The 16,656-nt window shown below is 37.0% G+C and overlaps 1 protein-coding gene and 1 non-coding gene across 3 annotated transcripts in view; one reads left to right on the top strand and one right to left on the bottom strand.

The window, feature by feature from the left end:
- The window catches only part of TMEM108 (transmembrane protein 108), a 377,552-nt gene that overhangs the window by 275,927 nt on the left and 84,969 nt on the right, over positions 1 to 16,656 (bottom strand). The window lies entirely within an intron of this gene.
- Positions 8,982 to 9,088, top strand: LOC113612141 (U6 spliceosomal RNA). Its single transcript, XR_003429736.1, has one exon. It is a non-coding gene; the product is annotated as a U6 spliceosomal RNA (small nuclear RNA).

Below are 16,656 nucleotides of genomic sequence, written 5' to 3'. Positions count from 1 at the left end.
GGCAGAGACAAGCTGGCCTCAAAGGAGTGAGAAAATTGAGAAACCCTGGGGGGACTGTAGCCTGATTTCCAATTGCTCCAGGTTGGGAGAATCTTTAAGACAGCAGTTCCCAAAATGGGACCAGCAGTATCCGAAACACCGGGAAACTTGTTAGAAATGCAAATTATCAGGCCTTATTTCATACTTACTGAATCAGAAAGTCTGCGTTTCTGGGTTGGTAACTCAAGTTTAAAAACCACAGCCTTAGGAGATAGAGTTTTGCATCAGTAAGTTAAGGAGTTTGTATCTGTTTCAAGTCAGGGTTTTGAAAAGAATAAAAGAAGACGAATCTCAGCATCTCAACAGAATCTGGCACTGTTCTACAATTTAGCAATGAATTCACACCACCCTCTGGCTATTCTGGCCACCCAGCAACACTTGCCACCCTCCTCAGACCACTAGAGCTTTGGTCAAATCCTGATCCAAACAAAAATGTCACAAACATGCCGATCAAATGGCATTGGAGGATTTGTGGACCAAAAGCAATGGAGGGTGTAATCCTCTTAGAATGAAAGGAGTCTAGAAAAAGAAAAAAATAACCTATTGGAGTGTGTAAATAGGGTCCACAGTGGAAGGACTGATGTGAAAATACTTCCTTTCATACACCCAGCACCAACTATTTACTTCTGCTTGTCATCCTGTCTGCCAGTGTCTGAAGTTGGGGTTACATGCTCAGACAGGGCAAGCTACTGTACCTGGTGACCTACCTCCCTCCCCTCCCCTCCCCACACTCCGATAAACTCCAGAATCACCAGAGTTTGAGTTTATGTAGCTCTTAAAACATCTAGGCCACTTGATTTTCTTCATTTTCATTTATCTGTTTGCTTACCTGGTTGCATTTTCACCAGTCTTCTGAGAGATGGATAGGGGAAAAAGGAGAAAGAGAAAAAAGTGGGCAAAACAGGCTTGGTGAAAAAGATTTACAATTACAATGGAAGCTAAAATACACGGTTTGTGATTAATTAATGGATTTCATTACCCTGTAGGGTTCTGTAAGGGGTGTCTCCACTTACCAATCCTGAAAAGAAAATCTGTAATAGCTACAAACTGCAATTTCCAAGCGTCCTATTACATACCAATGTTGCACCAAAACTAAGATCAGTCTAAATTAGTAGGCAGGGGGCCGCACCTCCTGTAAGGTGTTAAGATGATGGTATAAATCACAATTATCAATTAAAATTGCAATTATTAAACAGAATAGAAATCACACTGAACAATACCTATGGCACGGACTCATTTACTGACTTATGTATTGTTAATGCATGAATGGCAGGCAGTATTTCTAATTTTTCCCACCATAACCTCTATGGTGGGAAATCAAACCTTTTAGAAATTAAGTAATTCTTATAATTACAAAGGAATACTCATGTTACACAGAAAACTAAGCAAACGGATATACATTGTGTCTAATAACAATACAAACTTTTCCAAGGAACATTTTTGGTTATGGTACTTGTCCTATTCCCTTTAGAAATAGTCAGATTATCACTCTGAACTCTCCCAGTTTTGATGGAGATATCACATAAAAGGAATCCTAAGTCATGGAACATTGTAATTAGGATGAACCTTAGGAATCATCTAATCCAACCCTTCCTCATTTTACGGGCAGAGATACTGAGACCCAGGGGATTTGATATTTGCCCAAGATCACACAGCTTGTCAGTGGCACAGTGAGAACTCGCACTTTCCTCTTCAGACTCTCTAATATACTGTACTTTCCACTGTATCATTCTGCCCCCAAGCTTCAGGCAGAGCTAACCGAGGATGTGACTGCACCAGAAGGCCAGAGAGCAGAGGCTCCAGATCAGAGTTTCTACTACACACTTTCCCCTGTTCCTATGTTTGGCTGAAATCTAATCACATGCTCACACCACGTACACTTTCTTCTGGTGGTGACCCATGGGTCTGCCTCTATCACACTCTTAGGACAAGACATCTTTCAGGGGCTCATGCTAGCCTTGCAGGAATGCTGGAAGTAGGAAGCTCTCCACTAATTAGAAAAATAAAAATAAAATATGATTCCTAGGACTCAAAGAGTGAGATACAGATTTTCAGACTCAGAAAAAGATGAGACGGAAGTATTTAGATGTTTAACTCCTCAGTGACTGCTTTCCAGGCCCAAATGGCAAGGAAGTCAGTTAATATTCCATACATAAGAGACTCTCCAATATTCTATTTTTCTAAGCGCTCTTCTGTTCGAAACCCTTCAGTGTCTCCCTCATGTTTACAGAATAAACACTAAGGTTCTTAGACTGCAGGGCAGGTTTCTTACAATCTGTTCAACACTAGTTAAATAAGATTAATTACTTACTCTTTTAAAACCTATGCTGTATTAGTTACCTATTACTGTGAAACAAGTTAGCCCAAAACCTGGTAGCTTAAAACGACAATAAATACCTCACAATGGTTTCTGTGGGTCAGGAATCTGACAGCAGTTTAACCGGCTGATTCTAGTTCAGGGTCTCCCACAGGGATGCAGTCATCTGAAGACCTGACTGGGACTGGAAGACCTGCTGCCAAGATGGCTTTCCTATGGCCTTGCCACGTGAGCCTCCCCAGAGGGATGCTGGTCTCTTAGGGCATGGTAGCTATTTCCCTTCAGAGCGAGAGACTCAGGAAAGCCAGCTGCAAGCTACAAGGTCTGTTTTGACCTAGCCTCAGAATCACACATCATCATTTGTAATATCCTATTGGTTTCACAGGCCAGCCCAATCCAGTTCGGTGGGGGACTATACAAAGGTGTCAATACCCGTAGGTGGGTATCATAAGAGGCTATTGAAGGCTAGCTACTGTACACACCATATTAGCCACCTTACTACCTTTGCTTACCCAGTTCTCGCCACATGGTTTGCCCCTCACCCCCCCACCCCCGCTCATCTTAATGTGATTAGTAAAAAAGCACATATCTGGAGTTAGATCAAGGGTTCAATCTCAGTCAAAGATGGAATCTGATTTCGAGCAAGTTTCTCAGCCTTACCTCCTATATCTGTAACACAAATATTACAATCCCTACTGCAAAAAGTAACTGTGATTACTAAATGAAATTCAGTATAGAAAAATACTTCGCAGATTGCAAGCATGTAAAATTATTTCTCAGCCACCACTTTTCTTCTAGGCCTGCCTATACGCCACTGTTTCTTAAACCTTCACCTCTCAATTGAAAGTCCCAGCCTCCTCTAGGTTCTGACAGTACCATGTGTATTCCTACACAGTCTTCTCACATTGTGCATTTATTATAAGTATTTATTTAAATGAAACTCACCCCTACTAGGTTATAAATTCCTTGAGGTTAGAATCTCTCATACCACTGTCTACAGAATAGTCAATATATGTTTGATTAACCAAACTGGCATGATCTTATCCTTTAACCACCATCCAAAGAGACAGGGAGGCCTTTCTGTACACACTGTCCATGGGATACACATGATATAACAGAGAGAAAGGTTAATTTTAGTGAAAGACATCCAGAGCATCTTGAAGCCTATGATAGAAAAAATAATTTGGCACTTTGGAACATTTCTTAGATATCAAAAGCTGAGCTCCTAGGATAAGTTATGATTTTTGAGGAACACATGCCTAGCCAGTTTATCCCCCCACTGACAGAGGAGAGTCAAGGGAGATTTGGGGTAAGAGTGTTATAGGCAGAATTCTAAAGATGTACCGACATTTCCTGTTCCTGGCTACTAATCCAGCCATTAATCTAGGTATTGCTCTGAAGGGACTTCACAAATGGATTGAGGTTACTCATCAGCTGACCTTAAGACAGGGATACTACCGAGGTGGGTCCAGTGTAATCAACTGAGTCAGAAGAGTCAGAGAGATGCATGGAAAAAGGAAGGCAGAAAAGATGAGACAGAAGGGGAGGTCAGAGAGATTCAAAATCTGAGAAGGACTCAACCCACCATTGCTGGCTTTGAAGATGAAAGAACGGAGCCACGAGCCAAGGAAAGTGGGTGGCCACAAGAAGCTGAGAACAACCCCCAGTTAACATTCAGCAAGGAAATGGGGATTTCAGTCCTACAAAGGCAAGAAACTGGGTGCTTCTAACAACCTGGTAAGCCTGAAGTGAACCTTGATTTTGGCCTCATGAAACCCAAGTCTGAGAAGTCAGCCAAGTCACCCTAGACTTCTAACCTACAGAACTGTGAGATAATAAATGTGTGGTGTTTTGAGCTGTTAAATGTCCAGTGATTTGTTATAGCAGCAATAGAAAACTAATGCAAAGAATAAGAGTTAAATACCATTATGGGTTTCTGAGAAGGAAATAGAGCCTTTCTCTCCCCATCTGCACTCTGAGCCAAGCCCATGTAGATTGGGGACGGAGCAAAAGAAACCCCAGGTGAGTTCAGAAGCTGAGAGAAACTCAGCACCCAGCAGGGTCTGGAGGGATGGAAGAGCCATGGCAACACAGGGGGAGCATGGACATGCATGGGGGCCACTGTACAGGTCTGCACTCTCCAGTGAGGTGATGGAGAAACAAGAATTTCCCTCGAAGTATCAGAGATGAAGCAGGTGCACCAGACTCCAAGGAACCAGAGGTATCGGCAAGGTCTGGGGCCAGGAGGCAGAATGAAAACTTTCAGCTGTGCACTCAGCAGAGCTAACACCATTGGAAACCCTATATCTGAATGGAAGTGTCACAGATCTCAGAATAACACCTAATCCCCAGAACCTCACCCTAAGGGAGAAGTAGAGTAAGAGGCAAAAGGAAAGAATCCCAAATCAACTAAGTATTTACTCAAACTAGAGATTGAGGGGAAGTGTCTGGAAGTCTCTGAATTTACCATTAAATTGGCAAAATTTCATTTCCTGCCAATGGAGAAAATGGAGGCTCAAGAGGTGAGAAAATTCAGTTATAAACAAATAAAGTTCTATTTTGCATACCAAATCTGTGACTGATTATAACTGCCAGAGATAGATACCATTTATCAAGCAGTTATTATCTTCCAAGAGCCATATTTTACATTCATCCTATAATTTAATATCCATAATAACCCGCTGAGTCTTGCATTGTCATTATCTCTATTTTACAGGTAGAGAAATCAAGACTAAGAGATGTTAAGAAAATAGTCCAGAATGTTACAGCTGGTAAATGGTAGATTCCAGATTCAAATATCTACCCACCTAGTATTTCCTCTTTGAATTCCTTGCAGTGAGGGATTAGAAGGGATGCTACTATTTATGAAAGCATTTTTATAAATCCTTCTGTGATTATACTATTTATAGGATCACTTTTATGAATTCTTTGGTATCACAAAAATAGCAATAGCAACCATTAACTTATCTTGAAGGCACAGAATGTGCCAAGCAGCTCTAAGTGGCTTTTATGGATCATTTAAAAGTTATGACTTTCTCCATTTTATAGGTGAGAAAAGGGAGGCCCTGACTTGTCCGAGGGTGCAGAGTATGAGGCAGGGCCAAGATCTGAACCCAGGCACTCTGACTCCAGTCTTTGTGTTCTCACCCACGGGCTGCACAGGATCCCCACCTTGAGCCACCCTTAGAACTCAGACATCAAAAAGAAATGCTGCATTGGCCCAGAACAGAGATTCTGACAGCAGCATGGAGGGGTGGTTATGGAAGAATATTGTTGTCCCTGAAGTGATCTCGCTTTTTTAACCCAGTTTCATTGCTTTGATGTTTAAGATACACCATCAATTCAATAACAGCTACTGAGGTTATAAACAAACACATTTATTATAAGTCCTATTCAAATTTCAGAAACATTAAACATATCTTAATAATGAGGATATGTAATTATATTTTTCAACTTGCCCCACCTTCCTGAAAAAGCAAAATCAAATTCACTTATCCAATACTTTCTAAAAGTCAAGACCATGGAATCAGAGATAAATGACATGTCCCTGGTCTCACTGGGCTCACAGTTGAACATAGGGATACTTTAACCTATAGCATGGGGCACTAAGTGAGAAAACAGGGGGAACAACTATCTGGAAGGGGAGGGTCTATGAAGAAAAGGTTTCTGGAAGAAGTCATGATACCAAAATTCAATTTGTAAGGATCTGAGAGCAAATAACAGGCCAAAAATAAAGAAGGGAGAGGCTATGACTAACTTAAGGAGCTGTAAACACAGTGAAAAACTGTCAGTGAAAAACTTCTTTCACTGACTTCTACTGAACTCATTCCTGAATTAACACTCTCCATCCTCTCTGAAAGGCATACTGGCACTCAAGCCCAATACTGATGGTTTCTCTCCAGTAGACCAGGGCACTTGATGCCTCCCCCCAGTTGAGGGATATGCTCGCTAAGGGTCATTTATATTGGTTCCCAGCATGTATATGTCAGTTATGCTTGGCCTTAGAATCTAATTAATTTAATTAAACATTGTGTAATTTAATTAAATATTATATAAGCCAATGAAATATGAGTGTGAACCAAAAGAGTTATTGTTTCTAAGAAAACTAGGTTGAATCCTTTGGAAAGACTCAAAAAAACTAGCTGCCATAAAATTACTGTCAAATTACAAGTGAGTGAGATAGCCATAAAAGACTGGAAGATACATCATAACAACCTACCAGATTCTGCTCTTTTATTCATTCTACTTGAAAGAAACTCAAACTGGAACTCATAAGTGACATATTATGGGTGTGGTTACACAAGAAAACTGATGAGGTACTTTGATGAGTGGAGCCACATTCAAGGGAAAGGCTTTGGCCCTACATCAAAAGACTGATGAACAAATGTGAACATATGTTTTAAGTTACAATAAACATTTTTACTATATCACTTTTATGTCTCCCTAGTTTAACCAATATTTTTTATTAAAAAATCATGTCTCAGATCAGAATGCTTCCACCATAATTTAAGAGGACTGAAGGCAAGACTGTAAGTGGGCAAGTATCTACAGATGAGGCTAGAGAGGTTGTGGCAGTGCAACCACAAGCTCTGCACACATGCTGGAATATGCAGGTTCACATACAGACTATAGAGAAGCCATTGATGTGATAAGATTCCTGGTTGAGAAAGATCATGTAAACATGGAGAATGCTTTGGAGTCAAGACTAGAGGCTGTTGAATTGAACCTGTGAAGAAATGATGAGGCTTTAACTAAGGCTGGGATAGTGAGAGGAACATAATTTGTAGTCAGTGCATAAAGTAAACAGTACCTGGTGAGCTGGTAAGACAATGGTGAAGTGGTATGGCAATGGGAGCTCTCATTGGACTCTTATGGACAACATCTGGCATACGTTTCAAAAATCCTTAAAACTATAGGTAACTTTGACCGAGACATTCCATTTTTAGGTCCTATCCACATAAAATAATTAGCAAATTTCACACCAATTCTTACATATAAGATTGTTTTCATTCCCCCATTACATATAAGAGCAAAAACTGGGGGCCAACTTAGAATGTCCAAAAATAGGGCACAGATAAATTATGGTTCATCTAAATAGTGAATATTTCACATACATGTGACAATGAGGAAATATTTTTAATTAAGGTAATAAGAACACTATGATTTCAATTTTGCAAATCAAAAGTTATATACACAACTACATATGAAATCTAGATATAGGTATAAACACACACAAAACAAAGCTTTTAAGGCTATTCACAGTGATTATGGTTATAAATAACAACAGTGATCTCTATGAAGTGGTGTCATAGGGTTTTTGTTTTCTTTACTGAGCTCAAGTGTACTTTCTAGATTTCTTCCACCTCACATATTACTGCTATAATCAGAAAAGTATTAGAAAAAATTACTTCCTGGTTTCATATTTGGTGGACTAGATAGGGGAATCTAAGTTAATGCATATTTATAGTTTTAAAGAGGACTCCTTTGGGGTACTGAACAAATCCAAACCCTTCACCATTTTATTGATTACATCACATATCCCCACTGGTAAGTGTCTAGGCTGAATTTCTCATTTTTTCAATCCAAACTCACAAAGCAGGCCTGCTCTGTCCTTGATTTACTTTGCCTTTCTCAGACTGAATCAAATTAAAACCAGAAGGTTGAGGTAAAAAACCTAAAGCAAATATTCTTACACTGGGAATCCACGGCTAGCTCTTTATAAAGTCATGGATGAGTTAATCATAGCATCCGCACAGAGTAATGGATATGGTGAGGCTTACTCCCTTTACTAATAGATCTAGTCATAAAAAAGTAACAGTAAACCATGTCTGTGTCTCTGGATAATTACTAAATGATGTCAAACTATAAATAAATTCTACATAGAAGTCAAACATTCATATAGTAGTAAAACAATAAAATAGGTAATAATAAATATAATATATATTAATAAAACGATATAATAAGTAATTTTAAAGCAATCTTCTCAGTGCCATCTATACGCATACGTGATTACTAGATAAACAGAAAGGCAAGGTGACAAAAACTGGACATGAAAGGATATTTCCATTTTACAATAAACTTATAAAGTAGCTGATAATTTACAAAGCAGCCTCACATACATTTCATACATAAATTTAGCTCCTATGATGAAGACATCATCATACCATTTTATAGGTGAAAAAACAGACTCAAAAGGGAGTTAATTAGTAACAAGATCACATATTAAAGAATAAATCTCACTGGAAAAGTAAACATATAGTAAAGGTAATAATTAATTACTTATAAAGCTAGTGTAAAGGTTAAAAGACAAAAGTAGTAAATGTAACTATGTTTACAATAATTAGTTACGGGATACACAAAATAAACAGATGTAAAAATATGACATCAAAAACATAAAACATGTAGGGGGACAGTAAGTAAAAATGTTGATTTTAAAGTGGGAACACACTTAAGTTGTTATCAACTTAAAACAGAGTGTAAGTTATTATATGTAAGCCTCACAGTAACCACAAAGCAAAAACCTACAGTAAATACAAAAAAGACAAAGAGAAATAAATATAAATGTAACCACTAAAGAAAGTCAAACAACAAATGAAAAGAGCAAGAAAAGACAAAAGGAACAGATGTGGTCACTTCAGCAGTACATATACTAAAATTGGAACAATACAGAGAAGATTAGCATGGTCCCTGCACAAGGATGACATGCAAATTCGTGAAGTGTTCAATATTTTTAACAAAGAGAAGGTTTAAAGAACAGAGATGAACAATACAATAACTGGAATGAAAAATACACTAGAAGGAATCAATAGCAAAATAACTAAGGCAGAAGAATGAATAAGTGAGCTGGAAGACAGAATGGTGAAAATCACTGCCACAGAACAGAAAAAAAGAATGAAAAGAAATGAAGACAGCCTCAGAGACCTCTGGGACAAAATTAAACACACGAACATTCGCATTATAGGGGTCCCAGAAGGAGAAGAGAGAGCGAAAGGGACTGAGAAAATATTTGAAGAGATTATAGCCAAAAACTTCCCTAACATGAGAAAGAAAACACTCAATCAAGTCCAGGAAGCACAGAGAGTCCCATAAAAGATAAACCCAAGGAGGAACATGCTGAGACACATAATAATAAAACTGATAAAAATTAAAAATAAAAATTTTATTAAAAAATAAAAATTAAAAAAAAAAATAACAGCAACAAGGGAAAAGCAACAAATAACATACAAGAGAACCCACATAAGGTTATCAGCTGATTTTTCAGCAAAAACTCTGCAGGCCAAAAGGGAGTGGCATGACATATTTAAAGTGATGAAAGGGAAAAAGCTACAACCAAGAATACTCTACCCAGCAAGACTCTCGTTCAAATTCAAAGGAGAAATCAGAAGTTTTACAGACAAGCAAAAGCTAAGAGAATGCAGCAACATCAAACCAGAATTACAACAAACCCTGAAGGAACTTCTCTAGGTAGAAAAGAAAAGGCCACAAATAGAATCAAGAAAATTACAAATGGGGAAGCTCACCGGTAAAGGAAAAGATAAAGGTAGGAAATCATACACAAAGAAATTTGTTATCAAACCCAGCAATCATGAGGAGAGTACAAATACAGGATATTGGAAAGGCATTTGAAATTAAAAGACCAGCAACTTAAAACAATCTTGTTTATATATAGACTGCTATATCAAAGCCTCATGGGAACCACAAACCAAAAACCTACAATAGATACACACACAAAAAAGAAAAAGCAATCCAAACACTTCACTAAAGATAGACATCAAATCACAGAAGAAGAGAACAAAAGAGGAAGAAAAAAGACCTTCAAAAATAAATCCAAAGCAATTAAGAAAATGGCAATAGGAACATACATATCAATAATGACCTTAGGGGCGTCCCTGGTGGCGCAGTGGTTGAGAGTCTGCCTGCCGATGCAGGGGACACAGGTTCGTGCCCCGGTCCAGGAAGATCCCACATACCATGGAGCAGCTAGGCCCGTGAGCCATGGCCGCTGAGCCTGCGTGTCCGGAGCCTGTGCTCCGCAACGGGAGAGGCCACAACAGTGAGGGGCCCGCATACTGAAAAAAATAAAAAAAATAAAAAAATAAAAAAATAAAAATAAAAATAATGACCTTAAATGTAAACGGATTAAATGCTCCAACCAAAACAGACATGGACTGGCTGAATGGATACAAAAACACGAGCTGTATATATGCTCTCTATGAGAGACCAACTTCAGATCTAGGGACACATACAGACTGACAGTGAAGGAATGGAAAAAGCTATTCCATGCAAACTGAAATTGAAAGATAGCCAGAGTAGCAATAATCACATCAGACAAAATAGACTCTAAAATAAAGAATGTTACAAGAGACAAAGAAGGACACTACATAATGATCAAGGGATCAATCCAAGAAGAAGATATAACAATTATAAATATATATGCACGTAACATAGGAGCACCTCAATATATAAGGCAAATGCTAACAGCCATAAAAGGAGAAACTGGCAGTAACACAATAATAGTGGGGGACTTTAATACTCCACTCTCATCAATGGACAGATCATCCAGACAGAAAAATCAATAAGGAAACACAGGCCTGAAATGACACATTAGACCAGATGGACTTAATTGATATTTACAGAACATTCCATTGGAAAGCAGCCGAATACACTTCCTTCACAAGTGCATGTGGAACATTCTCCAGGAGAGATCACATCTTGGGCCACAAATCAAGTCTTGGTAAATTTAAGAAAATTGAAATCATACCAAGCATCTTTTCTGACCACAACGCTATGGGATTAGAAATCAATTACAGGAGGAAAAAACCACAAACACATGGAGGCTAAACAATATGTTACTAAACAACCAACAGATTACTGAAGAAATTAAAGAGGAAATTTAAAAAATACCTAGAGACAAATGATAATGAAAATACGATGGTCCAAAACCTTCAGGACTCAGTAAAAGCAGGTCTAAAAGAGAAGTTTATAGCAATAAATCTTACCTCAGGAAACAAGAAAAATCTCAAATAAACAACCTGACCTTACACCTAAACCAACTAGAGAAAGAGAAAAAAACAAAAGCCGAAGTTAGTAAAAGGAAAAAATCATAAAGATCAGAGCAGAAATAAATGAAACAGAGACGAAGAAAACAATAACAAAGATCAATGAAACTAAAAGCTGGTTCTTTGAGAAGATGAACAAAACTGATAAACCTTTAGCCAGACTCATCAAGTAAAAGAGAGGACTCAAATCAATTAAGGAAGAAATGAAAAAGGAGAAGTTACAATTGACACTGCAGAAATACAAAGGATCATAAGAGACTACCACAAGAAACTCTATGCCAATTAAAGAAGAAATGAAAAAGAAGTTACAACTGACATTGCAGAAATACAAAGGATCATAAGAAACTACCACAAGCAACTCTATGCCAATAAAATGGACAACCTAGAAGAAATGGACAAATTCTTAGAAAGATACAACCTTCTAAGACTGAATCAAGAATAAATAAAGAATATGAACAGACCAAACACAAGTACTAAAATTGAAACAGTGATTTTAAAACTTCCAACAAACAAAAGTACAGGACCACATGGCTTCACAGGTGAATATTATATTGAACATTTGAAAAAGAGTTAACACTTACCCTTTTTTAACTTTTCCATAGAATTGCAGAGCAAGGAACACTCCCAAACTCATTCTATGATGCCACCACCACCCTGATACCAAAACCAGACAAAAATACCACAAAAAAAGAAAATTACAGGCCAATATCACTATAAACATAGATACAAAGATACTCAACAAAATACTAGCAAATCGAATCCAACAATACATTAAAAGGATCATACACCATGATCAAGTAGGATTTATCTCAGGGATGCAAGGAATCTTCAATATCCATAAATCAATCAGTGTGATACACCACATTAACTACTAACTGAAGAATAAAAACCATATTATCAACTCAATAGATGCAGAAAAAGCTGTTGACAAAATTCAACACCCATTTATGATAAAAACTCTCCAAAAAGTGGGCATAGAGGGAACCTACCTCAATATAATAAAGGTCATATATGACAAACCCACAGCAAACATTATCCTTAATGGTGAAAAACTGAAAGCATTTCCTCTAAGATCAGGGGTTGCCCACTCTCACCACTCTTATTCAACATAGTTTTGGAAGCTTTAGCCACAGCAATCAGAGAAGAAAAAGAAATAAAAGGAATCCAAATCAGAAAAGAAGAATTAAAACTGTCACTGTTTGCAGATGACATGATACTGTACATAGAGAATCCTAAAGAGGCTACCAGAAAACTACTAGAGCTCATCAATGAATTCAGTAAAGTTTCAGAATACAAAATTAATATACAGAAATCTCTTGCATTTCCATACACTAACAACAAAAAATCAGAAAGAGAAATTAAGGAAACACTCCCATTTACCATTGCATCCAAAAGAATAAAGTACCTAGGTATAAACCTCCGTAAGAAGACAAAAGGCCTCTATTCTGAAAACTATCAGACGCTGATGAAAGAAATTGTAGATGACACAAACAGATGAAAGGATATACCATGTTTTTGGATGGGAAGAATCCATATTGTCTAAATGCCTATACTACCCAAAGCAATCTACAGATCCAATGCAATCCCCATCAAATTACCAATGGCATTTTTCACAGAACTAGAACAAAAAATTTTTATATTTATATGGAAACACAAAAGACCCCAAATAGCCAAAGCAATCTTGAGAAAGAAAAATGGAGCTGGAGGAATCAGACTCCCTGACTTTAGACTATACTACAAAGCTAGTCATTAAAATAGTATTGTACTGGAACAAAAAGAGAAATATAGATCAATGGAATAAGACAGAAAGTTCAGAAATAAACTCACGCACCTATGATCAATTAATCTATGACAAGGGAGGCAAGAATATACAGTGGAGAAAAGACAGTCTCTTCAATAAGTGGTGCTGGGAAAACTGGAGAGCTACATGTAAAAACATGAGATTAGAACACTCTCTAACACCATACACAAAAATAAACTCAAAATGGATCAAAGATCTAAACATAAGGCCAGACACAATAAAACTCTTAGAGGAAAACATAGGCTGAACATTCTTTAACATAAATCACAGTAAAATCTTTTTTGATCCACCTCTTAGAATAATGAAAATAAAAACTAAAATAGAACAAATAGAACCTAATGAAATTTAAAAGCTTCTGCACTAAAAAGGAAAACCGTCAAGAAAATGAAAAGACAACCCACAGAATGAGAGAAGATATTTGCAAATGAAGTGACGGACATGAGATTAATCTCCAAAATACACAAACAGCTCATGCAGCTCTATGTCAGAAAAATAAACAACCCAATCAAAAAATGGCAGAATATTTAAATATACATTTCTCCAAAGAAGACAGATGGCCAAAAAGCAAATGAAAAAATGCTCGACAGCACTAATTGTCAAAGAAATGCAAATCAAACCTACAATGAGGTACCACCTCACATCAGTCAAAATAGTCATCATCAAAAAGTCTACGAACAATAAATACTGGAGAGGGTGTGGAGAAAAGGGAACCCTCCTACACTGTTGGTGGGACTGTATATTGGCACAACCAATATGGAGAACAGTATGGAGGTTCCTTAAAAAACTAAAAATAGAACTACCATATGATCCAGCAATCCCATTGCTGGCTATATCTTTGGAGAAAACAGTAATCTGAAAGGATATATGCACCCTAATGTTCACTGAAGCACTATTTACAATAGCTGAGGCATAGAAACAACCTAAATGTCCATTGACAGAGGAATGGATAAAGAAGAAGTGGTACATATATACAATGGAATATTACTCAGCCACAAAAAAGAATGAAATAATGCCATTTGTAGCAACATGGGTGAACCTAGAAATTATCATACTAAGTGAAGTAAGTCAGACAGAGAAAGACAAATATCATATGACATCACTCATATGTGGCGTCTAATTTTAAAAAAAGATAGAAGTGAACTTATTTACAAAACAGAAACAGACTTACAGATATCAAAAACAAACTTATGGTCACCAAAGGGGAAACGTCGGGGCAATGGATAAATCAGGAGCTTGGATGAACAAACACACACTACTATATATATGATAGATAACCAACAAGGGCCTACTGTATAGCACAGGGAACTCTATTCAATATTCTGCGGTAAGCTGTACAAGAAAAGAACCAAAAAAAGAATGAATATATGTATATGTACAACTGAATCACTTTGCTGTACAGGTGCAACTAACACAACATTGTAAATCAACTATACTCCAATAAAATTAAAATATTAAAAAAAGGAACAGAGAGGAACTACAAAAACAGCAAAAGAATTAACAAGATGGCAATAACCATGTACCTAACAATATTTTAAATGTAAACACACTGAATTCTCCAATCAAAAGACAGAGTGGCTGAATGTATAAAAACACAAGACACATCTATATGCTGCCTACAAGAGAGACAAATCAGATAGAAAGACACAAGCTGAGGGGATTGTAAAAGGTATTCCATGCAAATGGAAACAAAAGGAAAGCTGTAGCAAAACTTATACCAGACAAAATAGACTTTTTTTAAAAAAAAAAAGACTGTAACAAGAGACAAAGAAGGACATAACATAATTATAAAGGGCTCAACCCAAGAACACATAACAACTGTAAAAATATATGCACCCAATATAGGAGAACCTAAATAGATCGAGCAAATATAAACAAACATAAAGGGAGAAATTGACAGCAACACAATAATAGGAGGTGACTTCAACACCTCACTTACATCAGTGTACAGATCACCTAGTCAAAAAGCCAATAAGGAAATACTGGCCTTAAATGACACTTTAGACCAAGCAGACATAATAGATATAAATAGAACATTCCATCCAAAAGCAGAATACACATTCTTTTCAAGTGCACATGGAACATTCTCCAGGATAGATCACATGCTAGGTCACAAAACAAGTCTCAATAAATTTAAGAAGATTTAAATCATATCATACATCTTTTCTGACCACAACAGTATGAGACTAGAAGTCAATTACAACCAAAAAACTGCAAAAATCACAAACATTTGGAGGCTAAACAATATGCTATTAAACAAGCAATGGGTCACTGAAGCAATCAAAGAAGAGGGACTTCCCTGGCAGTCCAGTGGTTAAGATTTCGCCTTCTAATGCAGGGGGTGCAGGTTCAATCCCTGGTCGGGGAGCTAAGATCCCACATGCCTCAGGGCCAAAAAACCAAAACATAAAGCAGAAGCAATATTGTAACAAATCCAATAAAGACTTTAAAAACGGTCCACATCAAAAAAAAAAATCTAAAAAAGAATAGAAGAAATCAAAAGATACCTGGAGACAAATGAAAATGGACACACAACAATCCAAAATCTATGGGATGTGGCAAAAATAGTTCTAAGAGGGAAGTCTATAGTAGTAAATGCCTACCTCAAGAAACAAGTTTCAAATAAACAACCTAATTTTACACCCCAAGGATCCAGAAAAAGAACCAATGAAGCCAAAAGTTAGTAGAAGAAATAACAAAGATAAGAGCAGAAATAGATGAAATAGAGACTTTAAAAAACAAGAGAAAAGAGCAATTAAACTAAGAGCTGGTTCACTGGAAAGATAAGCAAAATTGACAAACCCTTAGCTAGACTCACCAAGAGAAAAAGAGAGGACTCAAACAAATCAAAAATGAAAGGAGAGATGTTACAACTAATACCACAGAAATACAAAGAATCATAAGAGACTACTATGAAGAATTACATGCCAACAAACTGGACAACCTAGAATATATATAAACTCCTAGAAACATATCATCTACCAAGACTGAATCATGATGAATAGGAAATCTGAACAGATCAATTACTAGCAAGACATCTGAATTGGTAATCAAAAATCTCCCAACAAACATGACTCCAGGACCAGATGGCTTCACCAGTGAATTCCACCAAAACTTTCAAAGCATTAATACCAATCTTTCTCAAACTCTCCCTCAAAATATGGGAGAACTCCTCCAAATACATATTACAAGGTCTATATTACCCTGATATCAAAACCAAACAAGGATGGCATACAAGAAAGAAAATTACAGGCCCAAATCACTGATAAACATAGGCGAAAAATCCTCAACAAAATATTAGCAAACTGAATTCAATAATGCATGAAAAGAATCATACACCATGATCAAAGGGGATTTATCAGCAATGCAAGGATGGTTCAACATCTGCAAGTCAGTCAGTGTGATTCACCATATTAACAAAATGTAGGATAAAAATAATATGA

The sequence above is a fragment of the Aethalodelphis obliquidens genome, unplaced genomic scaffold (genome assembly GCF_003676395.1).
Source record: "Aethalodelphis obliquidens isolate GAN/ISIS:26980383/991018 unplaced genomic scaffold, ASM367639v1 scaffold72, whole genome shotgun sequence".
NCBI classification, from domain to species: domain Eukaryota; kingdom Metazoa; phylum Chordata; class Mammalia; order Artiodactyla; family Delphinidae; genus Aethalodelphis; species Aethalodelphis obliquidens.
This window is presented reverse-complemented; position numbering and strand designations above follow the sequence as displayed.